General features: G+C 43.0%; 1 long non-coding RNA gene across 2 annotated transcripts in view; it reads left to right on the top strand.

Annotated features, from left to right (window-relative positions):
• Positions 1 to 18,834, top strand: part of LOC149459383 (uncharacterized) — a 187,892-nt gene that overhangs the window by 77,079 nt on the left and 91,979 nt on the right. Inside the window, exon 2 of one of the 2 annotated variants that reach the window (XR_016313291.1) lies at positions 5,625 to 5,657. The exons of the other annotated variant lie outside the window; for it this stretch is intronic. This is a non-coding gene — a long non-coding RNA (uncharacterized LOC149459383). The remainder of the gene's footprint in view (positions 1 to 5,624; positions 5,658 to 18,834) is intronic. 2 annotated transcript variants of the gene reach the window in all.

Here is an 18,834-nt window from a genome sequence, read left to right as displayed (position 1 = left end):
AAGTCCATGCAGTCGGCTTGAAATGTGTGCGGGAACAGATCTTAAAATGTTGATCATGGTAGAGTCTCAGATCCAAGAAGATTAGCGTGGTAGGATCTGTAACTAATGTGAAATTTACACCAAATGGATTGTCGTTGCAATATTTAAAGAACTCCTCAATGGTTAACATCACCTTCTCAAACTGTAATCACATCATCTATGTATCGGTCATAAAATGCAAGATGACATGAAAAAGGATTATGGGCCCAGATATAAAAATCCTCCCAGTATGCCATAAAAAGGGTGATGTAGCTGGGGGCAAAAGTAGCACCCATAGCGGTCCTGCGGATCTGCTAGGAGAACAACCTGTCTGTCCTCCAGTGGCCAAGACTTGTGCTGACACGCCCCCTGCACAGTCATTCACTGGGAAGATCAGTGTGTTTTTCCACACCCAGCTCTTTAAGCTCCCTATACAGCAGAGAACAGGGGTCATGTGATTTTTTGTATATCTATACACAAACATTGGCCTTTCTGAATGGATTGTTTTACAAGGTAAGGGTTAAACTTTAAAGGCAGGGAACTTCTGCTGTGCACTATACTTTACTTTTTAAAATAATGCTGCAGATGAATCAGGAGATTTAATTTCTACTTTATAAAATTTCAGTAAATGGTATATGGTTCATTTATATTACATCTGCTTAGCAAGCAAGAGCTTACTGCTCTCATAAATTTAAATGAAAATTGAAAGAATGAGTCAGAATAAATACTGTTTATATTCATTTGACAGCATGAATGAATATTTGCTTATTCATTTAAAAAATTAAAGTCACCTGTGAGGCTGAAAAAAACCCAGCAAATATTTACATTTTTGTCATTATTGTTCTAGCTGTTGCTTTAGTTTTCATTAGAAATTTGGTAAAACTGTAAGGGCCTAACAAACTCGTTAACTTGTAATGCAGTTACTGAACATCATGATTCAATGGGAACTGCATTAAAGATAAAATCCAGTCTGATAGAAGTATTTAGCTGTAATATGTGATGCCTGTTGCTGTTCAGGTATTCTTTTAAGCTTTTACTTTCAGGTATGGAAAGTACGGAATGAGCAGAAGATTCCAGAAAGGGTGGTAAGGGAAAAAAAGGGGGAGGTAAGACAGAGAAAAACTATAATGGAATAGAATGTATGCATGAGGAAGATTCAGTATCTCAATGTAGCACATGTAGGATTATGACAAAGAAACACTAAGTGACAGATTTGCATTAAATAGTGCAGTTGAAATTGCTAAAACAAAGAGACCAAAGTATACAAATTTCTCTTGAGTTAGGTGAGCTTTAGCAGCCAGGGGACCAGTGCTAGTGAAGGTCCTTCTGGGATGGTATAATTCCTTCCGCCAGCAACTCTGGAAGGAAGCGCTAGAGCGTGAGCATCTCTGCCAGAGAAAAATTCTCCCTTCCATCCATGAAAGGTACTGGTTGCAGTATGAAGTGGAGGTGATGTTATTGGGGGGGGGACAACCACACGAGGAGCTGACGGCTGAGTTAAGCAAGCTGGTCCGGGTAGAGATGCAGATGGAAAGAGCTACTGATGGAAGGCTTTGGCTATGGGGGCTTGCAGCTGTTGTATGGGAGGCTGTCAGAGGACCCTGACTTGGATTCGGATTGGTGTTTAAAGGAAATAATGGATTACAGAGACTGGGTGCTGGACATCTCAGAAGTGTTCTGGGCACAGGAAGATATAGAGGTCCTAGCTGTTCAGGAATGGGAGCTAGAGATCACCTAAAAATGGCTGCTAGACTCTGCTCAGCAACTGGGCAGGGTTCCCTTTGCCTATGACTATCGGGAAGTATCAGTCAACAGCGCTGAAGTGTCGTAGCAGAGTAAGAGTGTGCTTTGCCCACCTCTACCCGCAACTATGGAAGCGGAGCTCCTATGGCGGATGCAGCAAATGTTGACTCACCTTGACAAACCTTTTTCTGCACAGGATGAGCTTGGATAGAGGAAAGTGTATGTCAAGCAGCGGGATAGGAATATGGGAGATGAAGCAATGGCTCATCTCCTTAGCGGCAGTACAATGACCCGTGAACGACGGAAGCCATCTCTCCTTCCCAGAAAGGGCCCATGCCAGGGAGATGTCATCTTTGCAGCTGGATGGGTCTTCAGGAAACTGGGCAGCCAGCTCAGCTCCTCAGTGGTAATCCACGGGCCAGGAAGAGCAGAAAGCCATACTCCCTCCCCATGACAAGCCAACATGCATCCTCCCACCCCAACGGCAGATTCTCTGTCACGGGGAAGAGGTGGTCGTTCCTTCCTCCCTGCGAGAGCTTGAGGACTTGGAAGCGGAGGAAGTCATCACCTACCGTATCTTCATGGCTCCAGGGATTCAAGGCAAGCAGCCCCTCTCCCTAGCAGCAGACCAGGCCCCAGAACAGTAAAGACCTTCTAGCTGAAGTGCTGGCAGGCAGACAGAGGGCCCATGACCTCTGCCCCACATCTACTGATGACAACTCTTCCCTGCGACCAAGAATGGAGATCATGTGGACCGATTATGTGAGTTCACTCTGCCTGGCTAATGCATGTTCAGACCATTTGAGGGTCTAGAACCTGGGTTGTCTGCCTTGGGGGGAGGGGTGACAGGCCAGACTGGGACAGGGGCTTTTGAAAGGGACTGCAGACTAGCCTGCATACTGACTATGAGCCCTGGCACTTGAGGGGGATCTATTCTTTGGGAGGTGTGTGCCTTGGGGACCTTCGGAGTAGTTTTACTTTGGATTCAAGTCCATGTCTCCCTAAACACACAAATTCTGAGAACTGGAGGACCCGGATACAGATTTGGGGCCTCTGTATTTTGTTGGGGTATAGAATCAACAGCCCAAACCAGCACTGACTGCTTCAACCCCCTCCTAGACCCAAAGCAGAAGATTATAATTGTCTCAAAACAACCTGATCCTGGGGTCTCCTGCTGTTACCTGTGATGGGTTTATTATGGTGTTATGTGTTTACTGTTATAATGTGTACCTGTGTGTGCCTATCCTGTCTAGGTGTGAAGTATCTTTCTCCCATTGTGTAATTTCCCCATTGTGTGACTCACAGGTGTGAATTCCCATTGTTAAATGAATAACCTATTGTTTCTGGCTGCCTGCTAATCCTCCTGATGTGATTAGTCAACTTTACCTCATTAACTAACCATTGTGGGATGTTTACCCCAATGTGTAATATTTGTTTTTATTGCTTATGTGGGGACTGCCCCAATTTAGGAAGTGTATAAAAACCTGTATTTCTGTTCAAAAAAGCGATTCCTTTAGTTTTACCTCAACATCTTGTCTGTGTGTAATGCTTGGGGTAAAGGGCTGGTATTAAATATCTGTCTGTTGGAAGGGTTTCAAGGGCAGGAGGCACTATTTGGTGGAGGCACCCAATGGGTAAGTATCGTATGAAATTTACGTTGATTATAGTGAAAAATGAGCAGAGGGAAATGTTTAAAAAAAATGAACCATCTATAGCTATATTTAGATACTCTGTGGACCAACTCGCTAGGTGCACACAGGCCTTTCACTTTCTTCACTGTATACAGGTGCCTCCTGGTCCCACAATACATACACCTGCTCAGGATGCAACATTTTGAAGGGAACACTGGTGAGCTTGTGTTCCATTCCACCACACCAGCTAGGCTCTGCTACCCATCTCCCAGTGACAGAGCTGGTTCCGTACCATACAGCTAGGTCCCCAGGGTCTCGCAGGTCCCAGTTGCTGGGTCACCAACCACTCGAGAGGTAGGCCACAAACTGCTTCCCTCACTATACACAAGACCAGTCACCCCTGCCGGTACCAATCACCCACTCTCTGGGTATCATATATCCTTCTCTTGTGCATGTTGCCCCTAGCAATGGCATATCACCTCTTCACGATGTGTGTGTGCATTAAAGGCCCTGTTCTTCTATATGCCATTATCACCATGCTCCTCGCCAAACTATCCCATAAATGTGTAAACTCTCTTTATAATCAAAAATGTATCTCCATAATTATTGATGCAAAAATGCTGTACTGTGCAAAATGTGTCTAATGAACATCAATAAATGAAAAAATTAATCTATATTCTGTGCAAACCTAAATATTATTATGATGTTAGATCTCTCCATCCAACATCACAACAATCTCATATTTCATCAAAAAGTAATTATATACAAAAATCCATGCATATATAATCATACTATTGTAAGTAAGTGACTATAAAAAATTATATCCCAATTTCCAAAACGTCCATAAATAAATGAAAAAATGCCCTTGTTCAATCTTCTCATTAAACCTTCTGTGTTATGCAAAACCACCACCGCGTGAAATTCACCAACAGACAGAATGAATAAACTCACCAGAGCTGCATGCTGGTAACACTATAAACCAACTAAAATGCAGTTGACGTCGAACGAAGAAACGCGTAGAGCAGGGCCTTCGGAGGTGACGTCACCACGTACTGATGAGCTGCCGGTGGTTTTTAGACCGGAGTTGACCTGCTGGTATATGTACATGCAGTTTATGCGAGTGTCCGCTATGACACTTTACATTGTGAGTGTGACATATCTTTTAATGAAATTAAGCATCCTTATGGTTTTACACTATGAAGCTTCATTTCCTCTTATGGTTCCATGGGTGTATACAAAGATCCGATTAAGGAGTTGTAACAGTCAGTTGGCGTCTCTGCAGATCGTTGCTCCCAGAGCACTGCGTTTTAGCTGGTTTATAGTGTTACCAGCATGCAGCTCTGGTGAGTTTATTCATTCTGTCTGGTGGTGGATCTCACGTGGTATTGCATTTGAGGAGGGAAGAAGGGGAGAAGAGAGAGGAGGGGAAAATAAAGGAGAAAAAATAAAGGGAAGGTGTGGAAGGGGAAGACCCCTGGCAAAGGAGAGGGAGAGGCAAGGGGCATCTCTCTCCTGGGTAGGAGACTGGAAGGCGTGGGATTGGAGTCACTGGGATGTAGCTCATTGAGGTAGGCATCTGTGTATATGAAATGATGCCGTGGCCTCCAAGTTTCAGAAAACACTTCCTCCGTATTGTGCAGCGTGGCCGTGAGGTCTTCCATGTCCCGAAGCTCATTGACTTTTGTAAACCATAGAGCTTTTGTCGGCGGGTTGACATCTCTCCAGTGGAGGGGGATGCATGCTTTAGCAGCCTTCAAGAGTTGTATTGTAAGGGTGTTTTTATACTTCTAAGTGTAAGGTCTTTCTGTCAGGTGCAGCAGGCAGGCCACGGGGTCATTGTGTAGGTCGACTGCAGTGAGTTGCTTAATGATAGCAGTAGAAAGAAAATTTTAGATTGGGGAAGAGTGGTATTTGCAAGGCCACTGTTTATTGAGGACTGAGGGACATAGGGAATGCTAACTATACTGTGTTGCTAAACCAGGGATGGGGATACAGGGACATTTTCAGAAAGCAGGCAGGCAATAGTTGAGAAGCTTATTTGTCTACTTTTTTTTATTGTTCATTGAATGGGCAGACTTCTGCTAGCTTTTTACCCAGTGGCATAGCTTGACATATTTGGACCCCCTTGTGCAATATATGGGCCTTTTGCTTATATTTTGCCTGCTCTGGTTTCTTTTTTAGCTCCTTTTCAACATGAGAATGACATTCTAAATAAACTCTTTCTATTTTCAGGAGATGAGCCTGTACAACTGTGCAAGACTAAAGGTAAGGCTGGAGTTCAGTTTACTTAAACTCTATCATTGAGCATGGGGCTAGTGTCCTATTGACACTACCTTCTGTACCTTTAACCCCTCAATCCTCATAACCTCTCTTCTGCATCATTTCCCATCCCTGTCCAACTCCTCTAACCCCTCCAGGGTTACCTCTCCTCCAGGAGAAGAAATTTAGTTGCACATCTGCTGAATGTGTGAGTGACAAAGAGGACATTGGAATAGAGCTAGTTAGGTACTATGGCCCCCAGACACTGTTCGCACCTAATCCTTCTTTTCTCTTAAATTTGCATGCAGTCATCCAATGAAGAACATCCAGCATACAGACCATAACCATTTGTAGCACCCTCCTAGATAGGTTGCTTGGATGTTAGGTTAATTTAGTTCTTTTTGGCTGCTCGGTAATCAGTGGAGCAGCTTTTGATTTCAGCCTGAATATTTATTATGCTGCAGCCAACCCCTGGGAATGTGTGCCCAGTAGGTAGCTGTAGAGGGACATAAATAGTTTGAGGCCTGGAACAGTTGGGTTCTTGTCCTGTTGGAGAAGTTTCCAGCCTCAGGGGCTCTGCTCCACTGAGGCAGTTTTGCTGGTGTTCATTGAGCTAGGGCAGAGCTGGGGGCCTCCTTTTTGGAGCTATCTAAGCAGTCTCACCTAAGAATCTGGTCTGGTGGGCTCACTGAAGAGTGCAAGGCAGAAGCTGGAAGATATGCAGCTGTCTTGTATCATTATGAGTATTAACCCCTCACTCCCTAAAGAATGTTTGGTTGAAGCTAGGAACTGAGTAGTCATCCTGAAACATAGAGATGTCGGACGGAAACGAGGGGAGTTCAGCTGTCCTGGAGAGACATTGAGAGAATAGACCTCTCCAAGTGACTGAGTGCTGTTTTGAAGGATAAGTGCCAGCAGTACAAAGCTCTTTACTGAGACAGTTCTTACATGGTCCCCATTCTGGCCATTTCTAATTATGCTTGTCATAAAGACTATTCAGAGAATCCTAGCCTGGTCAAGAGTGTCCTCCTGTTACTATTCAATGTGCCTTGAGTACCACCCTCACCCTTCTCCCATTCCATGTTCTACAAGCAATAAATATTAAAAAGACAACCGCTAGATTGTTTATTGGAGCTAAAGTGAATGAACTGTTGTGTGCCTGGCTGTCTCTGCACTGTTTTGGGAAAGAACCAGTGAAACTTAGTGGCTCCTGCGAGGGTAGGGATACACATTCTTGTCAGAGCTTGATGGACCAGTCAGGAAGGTGCAGTTTGGAAGCTTTTTTCTTGGAAAGAAAAGTGACAAAACAGTATTGAAGATGAAAAAAAGCTCACTATGCCAGTTTACGTGTGTGCCTGTGTGTGGGAAAAACAGTGATGGTTTATGCCTCTGCGTTCAGCGCTGGACACAGATCAGTAGGGCTCTCTTGCTATTTTTAAATTTTTTTCTGAACACTACTTTATTAAAAAAGAAGGGTTTATTTTAAACAGAAGAAAAAAATGTTTCATTATGTTGGAAGAGTTATGTGAGCAATGCTGCTATATGTGATGGTTGTAAACGGTCCTCTAGTTGCCAAATATATAGTAGCTATCACAAAGGAGTAATCTACTGCACTGGTTGCAAAAACTACACATATTTGGAAACAGTATGGATAGGCATAGTTCTTTTTCTATGGTACTTCTTTTACAATGTAATGAATGTGTATGCTTGTGTTTTTTTTTGAGAGTTTACACCATTCAAAAGCAGTAGGTGGCAGTATTCAAAATAGAATTTAATTGATTTGAACAAACAATATTCAAATGCTTTGCAGACAAGTACAGATGTTACAATTGGACTTACACAGTTTTAAAAAAATATAGTCACATACTGTATATACTAGAAACTAGGTAACATACTAACTTCCTCATAAACATGTCACAGAATAATTCTTTAGTATCATACATGCTCATTTTGTTTATTCATAGTGCTTTCTGATGTCAGGCTGCTGCTCTAATTATGACCACTGCAGCAGCTGTCCATTGGGGACAACACCTTTAAAAATACTGTGTGACTTACCATGGCTATTTTTGTATCATTTATTAGATATGATCCTTATTGAATATGTACTTTGTTAGTTTCATGCTTCTGAGAACTACTAATATACAGTACATGCAAATTGCAATCTGGGGGATGTTGGGTGAATTAATGATGGCAAAAGCTCTATATATATTTCATGATCATAGATCATGCATGCAATGACAGCTTCTGAATCTAACAACATACTTTATTGTTTAAGAAGAGGCGTACACTCAAGAAATAATTTTGCCTCTGTAACAGACATTAGCGTGGCCTCTGCTGCCTTGAAAAGATTAAAGGATAACCAAACCCAAGGAACAAAAATTTTATATATTGCAGATTACCAGTCCTCAGATGTGGTGGCTTCATTTGTTTTCTTTTTTTTTTAGAACAATTTCAGAAAATACAGAAAATACCTGTTGATCCTGCCAGAAATGCCTTGTTCTTGTGTTCCTGTGTGCTGCATACAAGAATATCTTCTTTCCAGTGATCTTCTGTAAACTACCCATTCACCTGAGGAAGATGAAGAGGCTTAGACATGTTTGTAGTCCATATCAGGAGAGCATCCTAGGGTTACAACCCTTGTTTCCTCCATATATACGGTGGAAAAGTTATGCATTCACTTAAGGACAGGGTGTGCATTATTAACAGGAACACCACATGAAAAGCCAAAGAAGCCTGAAAAACAATAATGCAGCCACCACACCTAGTAAACTGAAACATATTGCATTTTTGGTTTTGGGCTTAGGTACACTTTAAGGTGGGATATAATCCTCTTATATAATAACAATAACAATAATAATATTATGTTAATGAAACATACAGAAAAATAGGGAAAACTATTAATTTGATGGTCATACTGAATGCCCCAAGGGTATCTCCTTGCATTTGGAAGAAAGTTTAATGTTAAAGAAAACCAGTTCTTTGCCCTGTTAGTGAAAAACTAAAATTTGCATTAATCCTCAACACATCCCCAGCATATACCTATTCCCTTTGCTCCCCATCACTTTGTTCAGCTCTGAAAGAAAAAGGAGTACCTGGAACCAGGGGCGGACTGACAACTCATGGGGCCCCCCGGGCAATAAGGGATCATGGGGCCCCTTTGTCCTTGCCCAAACTCAAAAAAGCCTATGAAAAAGGTACCAGGGGCATCTCATGGGGCCCCCTACTGACCCCGAGCCCTCGGGCAGTGCCCGAGTTTCCAAATGGTCAGTCCGTCCCTGCCTGGAACCTGCAGGTATCGAGGAGCATGGTAATATAAATCTTACCTAGACTTCCAAAAATGTATAGTCAAATAAAGGGAACAATCCAACAGGCACCAGGGGTCCAAAAGTGTTTTTTAAAGCAGTTTTTATATGGGATGATTTTTTTCTATTTTAGCATAACGTAATAGACATATATTTATTTCAGCTAAGCAATAGTAACAACCAATATAAACATTTTTTCATTTAGTATTTTTTTCCCTATAGATGGAGGTACAGGATCATTAGAAACTACAGGGGCTTTTAGAAACTAGGCAACATACTTTCTCATAAATACTTCACAGAATAATGATTTAAAACCATACAAGCTCAATTTGTTTATCTACAGTGCTTTCTACTGTCAGATTGCTATGCTATTTATGACCACTACAGCAACGTCCATTGTAGACATTAATGTGATCTCAGCTGGCAGGAATAGAGTGCTTCCTTCATCGATTCACACACTAATTTTATGTAGTGTTTATCACCTTATCCAATTTAGCAGGAAGACTGAATGCTGTATTTATTATTAACACTCATTCAAATTCAGTGTTTGTGGGGGCACTGTAAACTCTTTCATCATTATAATTATGTAAATGTTTGGTGGACAACGTGATAAACTATAAAGGTCTCACATTTCCTTCACTTGATAGCCAAAGATTGCACTTCCATTAGGCATGGCAGGCTTGTGTCAGGGTGCCCCCCTGTCAGGGACCCTTGAGACTGACAAATTCTATTGTCATTTTTGACAGCTGCATACTGACCTGTTGCAGGAGCAATGACAGTTGGTGATGTAAGCAAACCTGTAGCTTTCTTTATACTTGCATGGAAGTCCTATCATCACTCTTGCAACAGATTGGAATGCAACTGACAAAATGACAGTGGGTCGCTTCCATCTCAGGCATCCCTGACAGCAGCTCCTTGCAAAGGAAAACAGGTGAGGGGAATGAGTCTCTACCAAACATGCAACCAGAACACTCTAACCCATCCACCCTGTTCTCTCAAAAGAAGCCTTACTCTTTTGAGTGCTGAGATCGGAGATGCTACACATAAATAAAAGCTCAATTAACACATAGCCCCACTCCTACCTACTTCATTTTATTTATTGTATTTATATAGCGTTGTCAATTTATGCAGCCCTTTACATATATATTGTACATTCACATCAGTCCCTAACCCTCAAGGAACATACAATCTAAGGTCCCTAACTCACATTCATACATACATATACTCAGGCCAATTTAGACAGGATCCAATTAACTTACCAGCATGTCTTTGGAGTGTGAGAGGAAACTGGAGTACCTGGAGGAAACCCACACAGGCACAGGGAGAACATGCAAACTCCAGGCAGGTGGTGCTGTGATTGGGATTTGAACCAACAACCCTAGTACTGCTAGATGGAAGTGCTAATCACTTAGCCATCCAGTACACCACTAACAACATCATCCAACCTCTACCACTTATTTAGCCAGTCATCACAGGTGGTTGCCCAGTCTCTTCCAGGAGTGAAGACTGCTATATAAACTCTAAGCCCCACTTTACACTAAGCGTAAGTATAGCCAGGCAATTTAGAAGCATTTTGTTCACAATTGTATGCACATTTTGTACATTTGTACACACAACTTGTAGTTCAGGAGCAGAATGTCATGTTTATGGCCCGAAAGACTTTTAATTGGGAGCTTCTGAAAAAAACATGTAAACATACATTTTTAAAGTGTTTTATAGACACTCACATTAAAGTTTATGAGGCCGAAAATAGACAATTTTGCCCCAAAGAAGCTCATGTACTTTTTCAAACTTCAGGCAGAGAGTGACATTCAGATTTGAATGGGGGCTTTTGGCAGACTCTCAGGGAGGACTAGGTAAAGATGGCTATATACTAATAAAATCTAATTCAAACTTTTTAGTTTTAGCTAGGTCAAATCGTTGTTCTTTTCTGACTGTATTGGTGAGAAAATTTGAAGGAGCAGAATGGAAAACGTTTCTTAAATGAACAAATTTCTAACTGTGAATGTAGTTTTCATTCTTGAAATTACATTCATTCCAAAACTGAATGTTTAAAGGTAAAAATCCTCCACACTTAGCTGCACATTTAACCCTTAAGACCTTATGTACTGGACCATAACTATACAAATAGTAAGGACTATACTACACATTTATACAAATGTATAATTTAATGAGCATGTATAGCTGGTCCATGTTAGTATATATTTAGCATAAGAACATGTTTTAAGATATTGTTATTTACGTACATTTGTTCACATTTGCAAAAAAAACACTATACATTCATTTTCAGCAAATCAGCAAACGCTTCATTGCCTAGATTTCTTCAGTATGTATGGATTTATAATTGTATATTATTTCAATCTATATTCACACATTTTCCATGATAAGAAAGCTACATGATGGTAAATGAAGCAATAAGTGAATTCTTTACAGTAATCTGTCAAATGTAGGAGGATTAAAATTATGCTTGTATTAAAATGGGACTAGCTGCATTCATTCTCACATTTATAGGATGTATATTGTAGGCTGTACATAATCAACTTGTTATGTGGACATTACAAAGATCACTAGTGAGTTTAACATGACAATGATAAAGCACATAGTGCTGATGTTTAAATAAAGTAGTATTCTAAAATTTTAAGCTGTATGTACAATTGTATGAAAATTAAAATGTAAAATTTTAAGCTGTATTTAATAGACCATATCTAATGATGCCTAATTAGGCAAAGTAATGAAATTTGCATAATAGATACTTTTAATCTGTGTTGATTGATTTATGGCTACATACACCACCACAACATACACCACCACAATGGATTTGAAATGAAACGAACAAGATGTGCTTCAACTGCAGACTGTCAGCTTTAATTTGAGGGTATTTACATCCAAATCAGGTGAACGGTGTAGGAATTACAACAGTTTGCATATGTGCCTCCCACTTGTTAAGGAACCAAAAGTAATGGGACAATTGGCTTCTCAGCTGTTCCATGGCCAGGTGCGTGTTATTCCCTCATTATCCCAATTACAATAAGCAGATAAAAGGTCCAGAGTTCATTTCAAGTGTGCTATTTGCATTTGGAATCTGTTGCTGTCAACTCTCAAGATGAGATCCAAAGAGCTGTCACTATCAGTGAAGCAAGCCATCATTAGGCTGAACAAACAAAACAAACCCATCAGAGAGATAGCAAAAACATTAGGCATGGCCAAAACAACTGTTTGGAACATTCTTAAAATGATGGAACCCACCGGTGAGCTCAGCAACACCAAAAGACCCGGAAGACCACAGAAAACAACTGTGGTGGATGACCGAAGAATTCTTTCCCTGGTGAAGAAAACACCCTTCACAACAGTTGGCCAGATCAAGAACACTCTCCAGGAGGTAGGTGTATGTGTGTCAAAGTCAACAATCAAGAGAAGACTTCACCAGAGTGAATACAGAGGGTTCAACACAAGATGTAAACAATTGGTGAGCCTCAAAAACAGGAAGGCCAGATTAGAGTTTGCCAAACGACATCTAAAAAAGCCTTCACAGTTCTGGAACAACATCCTATGGACAGATGAGACCAAGATCAACTTGTACCAGAGTGATGGGAAGAGAAGAGTATGGAGAAGAAAAGGAACTGCTCATGATCCTAAGCATACCACCTCATCAGTGAAGCATGGTGGTGGTAGTGTCATGGCGTGGGCATGTATGGCTGCCAATGGAACTGGTTCTCTTGTATTTATTGATGATGTGACTGCTGACAAAATCAGCAGGATGAATTCTGAAGTGTTTCGGGCAATATTATCTGCTCATATTCAGCCAAATGTTTCAGTACTCATTGGACGCCGCTTCACAGTGCAGATGGGCAATGACCCAAAGCATACTGCAAAAGCAACCAAAGAGTTTTTTAAGGGAGAGAAGTGGAATGTTATGCAATGGCCAAGTCAATCACCTGACCTGAATCCGATTGAGCATGCATTTCACTTGCTGAAGACAAAACTGAAGGGAAAATGCCCCAAGAACAAGCAGGAACTGAAGACAGTTGCAGTAGAGGCCTGGCAGAGCATCCCCAGGGATGAAACCCAGTGTCTGGTGATGTCTATGCGTTCCAGACTTCAGGCTGTAATTGACTGCAAAGGATTTGCAAACAAGTATTAAAAAGTGAAAGTTTGATTTATGATTATTATTCTGTCCCATTACTTTTGGTCCCTTAACAAGTGGGAGGCACATATGCAAACTGTTGTAATTCCTACACCATTCGCCTGATTTGGATGTAAATACCCTCAAATTAAAGCTGACAGTCTGCAGTTAAAGCACATCTTGTTCGTTTCATTTCAAATCCATTGTGCTGGTGTATAGAGCCAAAAATGTTAGAATTGTGTCGATGTCACAATATTTATGGACCTGACTGTATATGTTAAAACAGTAGCATCTGCTATAAAATTGGACATCCTTACACAGAATTGTATTTAGACATAATGTCATAGACACAACTCAAAAATGCACTTTTTTGTACAAGCCCCACCTCTTGTAATCTATGATTATTTTGGTAAAAACAATAGCTAAAATGTACTATCAGAGGCAGTGTGTTGATTGTTTAATAATTATTAACATTATAGACTAGGGTTCTCCAAACTTTCTGAACAAAGGGCCAGTATACTGTGCTTCAGACTTTAGGTGGGTAGGAACTTGGCCAATGGAAGGAAAAAATGTCCTGGTGTCAGTGGGAGTAAACAATATCCCATCATTTGTGTCAGTAGGAGGAATAGTGCCCCATTGTTGGTGTCAGTGGGAGGCATAGTGCCCCATCATTGATGTCAGTGGGAAGAATAGTGCCCCAGCACTGGTATCAATGGGAGGCATAGTGCCTCATTGTTGGTGTCAGTGGGAAGAATAGTGCCTCACTGTTATTATCACTGCAGAAAATATTGACCCATTGCTGGTCTCAGTAGGAGGAATAGTGCCCCAAGGGCCAGATAAATGTATGTAAAGGGCCGCATTCAGCCTCGGGCCACAGTTTGAGATCACTGGTATAGACCACCAAACAAGACAAAGGAGAGATATTTTCATGTTCCATAACAACATAGTCAGTTTGACAATAGACACAAGTCCATCTAGTTCAACTAATAGATTGAACTAGACTGACTTGTATCTTTTTTTTCAACCTGACTAACTATGTAACTATGGACATGTTTAAAGAGCAAAGAAGAGTCTTTTGACCATAAAATCATAAAAGTACCAGAAATAATCCTTAAAATTAGATCATGAGTTCTAGCTGGTCTGCTTCATAATTCAAGAGATGCAGCCTGTGAGAAGGGGTTAATTGCAGAAGATTTTGTTTAACCATTATTAAGTAGTGTTTCTCTGGAGGTTGTTAGCGGTTCCTTGAGCAGGCAGCAGTGGTGGATTGATGTCCTGCCCAAAGGTGTCTACGTAGTCCTGGGGCCAACATCATTAGACAAACCAACAGCATGGGGCTATGAGGTCCTCTCCTCTTGTCCCTCAGGTAGGCAAACCACTGACACCAAAGAATATATGGTGAATATAAAGTATATTTAGCTGCCTCTAAGGAGGGCATTCTTCCCACTGAAAGGGTCATGAAGGCGGGACTTAACCAACGTATACCGAAAAAGTCAAAGGAATCAACATACTGGGGTACTTAATATGTTGTGACATACACACTTCTTCAAGTAGAAATGTAATGTCTTTCAACAAGGCACTTTTTCAGTAGCAATATAATATAAGTTTACAGACCATAGAATGACTGAGAAACCTTCCTTAGGAAGAGGTAGCCAGATAACTGGGTCACCCGTAGATCCCCAAAGTCCTTGCAGTTTATCTGGCACATGGTGGAAGAAAGTTTCAAGAAGCTGGCAGAAGAGAAACCCTGTAAGGTGGAACCTACTTTTTCCATTCCTGTCCAGTACCTCTCCCTAACACTGCTCCTACTCTATACCTAACAAGCAGAGAACTACAGATTGACCTAAAATAATGCAGAAACAGCTATGTAAGCACTTCTGCATCAAGATATATTCTGATAAAATAATCCCCAATGGTTTCCTGCCACCCTGAAGAAGTGAAACAGTGACACCTTTAAGTTGGTGGACAAACTGCAGCCCAAAACCTACCTACAGACACCTCTTCCATGGACTAATAATGTTGCCGTCTCTTTTCACACTACTACTAATTTGAGGGGTAACCATTCCCATTGATCACCAATGTAATGAGTCTCTACTTTACAGGCCACCAATGTACAGTAAGTGTGAATTACAATGGCCACCACTGACCACCTATCTAAGGAAATACTTCACAAACCATGAATGTAAGGGGGCTTCTTTCAAGTCACCACTAAGGCAAAGGGACATTACTCCATGACCACCAAAGCAAGGGGACACTATAATTTTCAGTCTCCGAGTTTCTTTTCTACTCGTTCTTTGTTTTATTTTATAATTATTAATTAAACTACTTTGTTGTACAGAGTAGGGTAGGTAGGTAGTAGGGTAAAAAAAAGATCTGCCTTTCATGTGAAATACAAGAAGTATACATCACATTTCATATTGTTATATTGTTTTATCTATTATTATATCTGCAGCTTACTGATTATGCAATGTACAGTGAGCTGTAGATATAATACATTTAGCATGGGTTCCTTGAGGCCTGAAAATTATTTCAAAAGTTCTAGCTGGGTGAAAAAGGCTGCTTTAATTTGTTAAATGTGATGTAGTCACAAAACATTGAGATTTGCACTGCAATAAACTCAGCAGACATAACAAAATGCTATAGTGTCTGTCAGTCTCTGCGGGCAGGGGAAGAAGTGTTCATGCACTGAAGTGCATACTTTGAGTACTTTGAGTACTGGTGGCACTGGACATACTAGAACTTGATAGTATTTTCTTGTGTTGTTGTGACTAGAGATGAGCGAATCGAACTTGGCGAAGTGGAATTCGTTTCGAATATAAGGAAAAATTTTTCCAAAAATGGTGGCGACATGTGTGGCGACGGAGCGGGGATCTCTGGGAAGGCGCGCAGACAAGGCGCGCTGACCCATAATGCATTCATTCATGACATGTGATCGCATTAGCCAATCAGCAGCCAGCCAGCCAGCACTGTGTAATGGTGGAGCTATAAATTGCGGCCATCTTACAATTCTCCATTTGCCTCCGGTCATTCAAGAGAGACAGACCTCTCTGTATTAGGGACAGAGTTAGGGCCACAGATACTTTAGGGACACAGAATCGTTACTTAGGGACACAGAATTGTTACTCAGGGACACAGAACTGTTACTCAGGGACACAGAACTGTTACTCAGGGACAGACACAGAATTGTTACTGAGGGACACAGAATTGTTACTGAGGGACACAGAACTGTTACTCAGGGACACAGAACTGTTACTCAGGGACACAGAATTGTTACTCAGGGACAGACACAGAATTGTTACTGAGGGACACAGAATTGTTACTGAGGGACACAGAATTGTTACTGAGGGACACAGAATTGTTACTCAGGGACAGACACAGAATTGTTACTGAGGGACACAGAATTGTTACTGAGGGACAGACACAGAATTGTTACTGAGGGACACAGAACTGTTACTCAGGGACACAGAACTGTTACTCAGGGACACAGAATTGTTACTCAGGGACAGACACAGAATTGTTACTGAGGGACACAGAATTGTTACTCAGGGACACAGAATTGTTACTCAGGGACACAGAACTGTTACTCAGGGACACAGAATTGTTACTCAGGGACACAGAACTGTTACTCAGGGACACAGAATTGTTAAATTAAAGAGTATGTCAGACAACACGCAGAGGAGTGGCAGAGGAGGCCATGTTTTAGGAGCGAGCAGACGTGGCAGCAGAGGAAGGGGTCGAGGTAGCACTAGTCGCAGCCAGAGGCCAGTGCTCCCGGTGTCATCCAGCGGTCGTGTCTCCACCGACAACCCTGCCGTCATCGATTGGTTGGCTCGGTCGTCTTCCTCTTCCCAGGTCACCTCTGACACCTACAGCCAACGGTCGGTGGGTACGTCAGACACAACCGTTAGTTGGCATGGCCCGGGAGCAAGCCCACTGAAATCACGTGTCCTCTACCTGCCCCTGTCCTTTGGTGTTCCCTCACCAAGCGAAGTATCGCATGCTGTGGGCTCAGCCCCACTGTACAGTGAGGAAGAGCTAACAGAGGGCGGTCAGGAACGGGGGGAGACATCCGCCTCTTCAGCAGCCAGGCGAAGAAGTACTGGCGAGGAGAGTGGCTCGGTAGCCGGTCTAGAGACAGGTCTGTCTCCTGACCCACACGCAGCCGAGGGGGCTAGTAGTGAGGCGGAGACCCTAATTGATGATGATGAGGCTGATCGCACTTGGCAGCCTCGTCGTCATCAGGCTATTTCTTCCGCATCATCAGGAGAAGAGGGTGCCAGCTTGGCAGTGAGCAAAACAGTCGGTGGGTTGCCCAGGAGGCAGCAGGGTCGCAGCAGTGTCAGTGGAGGCAAACGGCCACGGAGTACAGCACCAGCTCCACTGCAGCCTACCACCACGGCCAGTAGTGGTGCCGGTGTGCACGGAGGAAGTAGCAGTCAGCCAGTGAGGAGTAGCGGGGGCAAAGTTTCCTACTCGGCGGTGTGGCAATTTTTTGTCAAGCCGCCCGAGGAAGTAAACATAGCCGTATGTCGACTATGTGGGCAGAAAGTCAAGCGTGGCAAGGGGGCCCATGTTGAGACTACAGCGTTGCGTCAGCATATGCAGCGTCGCCATTCGGTGGCCTGGGAAAACCGTGATAAAGATACGGCGGTTCTGCCTGCCCCAGCCCCCGCTCCATCACCCGCTCCGTTACTTGCTCCGTCACCCGACGTCAATCGCCCTCTATCAGCCAGTCAAGGCTCCAACACCTCTGCTGAGGGGAGTTGTCGCTCGTTGGCATCTTCCGCTCGTTCAGATGCTCCTTCTCCTGCTACTCCTCTTCACGGATTCCGTCAGCAGTCTTTCTTGGAATCCGTTTCCAAGAGACAACAGTTTGCGCGCACGCACCCGACGGTGCAAAAGCTGAACGTCCTCCTGTCCAAGTTGCTGGTGCTGCAGTCCCTCCCTTTCCAAGTGGTGGACTCAGCACCTTTCCGAGAAATGATGGCTTGTGCCGCGCCGCGGTGGAGAGTGCCAAGCCGGCATTTCTTCGCCAAAAAGGCAGTGCCAGCCCTGCATTCACATGTAGAAGAGATGGTGGGCCAGTCTTTGAGCATGTCGGTCTCTGCCAAAGTGCACGGAAGCGCCGACGTGTGGAGCTGTAACTACGGTCAGGGACAGTACATGTCATTTACGGCCCACTGGGTGAACGTGGTGCCGGCACAGCCGCACCAGCAACTTGGACAGGTCACGCCGCTTTTGCCTCCACGTTTGCACGCCCTTGGTCCAGCAAAGATGTCCGCCTCTACCACCTCTTCTTCCGCCGTGTCCTCAGCCGCCACCCCCGTGCCAAGTCCCATTACCCGACCGGCATATCACATGTGCAGGGCGCAACGGTGTCACGCTGTGCTGCACCTGGTATGCCTTGACGAACGTAGTCACACAGGGGAAGAACTTCTGAGTGTAATGAACAGAGAAATCGACAGATGGCTGTCTCCGCGCAAACTGAAAATCGGAACCATGTTGACCGACAACGGAAAGAACATGGTGTCTGCTCTGCGTCAAGGAAGGTTGTGCCATGCGCCATGCATGGCTCACGTGTTCAATCTGGTTGTCAAGCGGTTCCTAAAATCCACCATCCCACTGCAAGACATCCTTAAAATTTCACGTAAACTTTGCATGCATTTCAGCCATTCCTACACCGCAAAGCACACCCTCCTTGAGCTGCAGCGGCAGAACGGAATTCCACAGCATCGCCTGATCTGCGACGTTGCAACAA

The sequence above is a fragment of the Staurois parvus genome, unplaced genomic scaffold (genome assembly GCF_062004578.1).
Source record: "Staurois parvus isolate SC_StPar_1 unplaced genomic scaffold, SC_StPar_1.0 ptg000262l, whole genome shotgun sequence".
Lineage (NCBI taxonomy): Eukaryota > Metazoa > Chordata > Amphibia > Anura > Ranidae > Staurois > Staurois parvus.
Note: the sequence above shows the minus strand (reverse complement) of the source record. Positions and strands in the feature narration are given on the sequence as shown.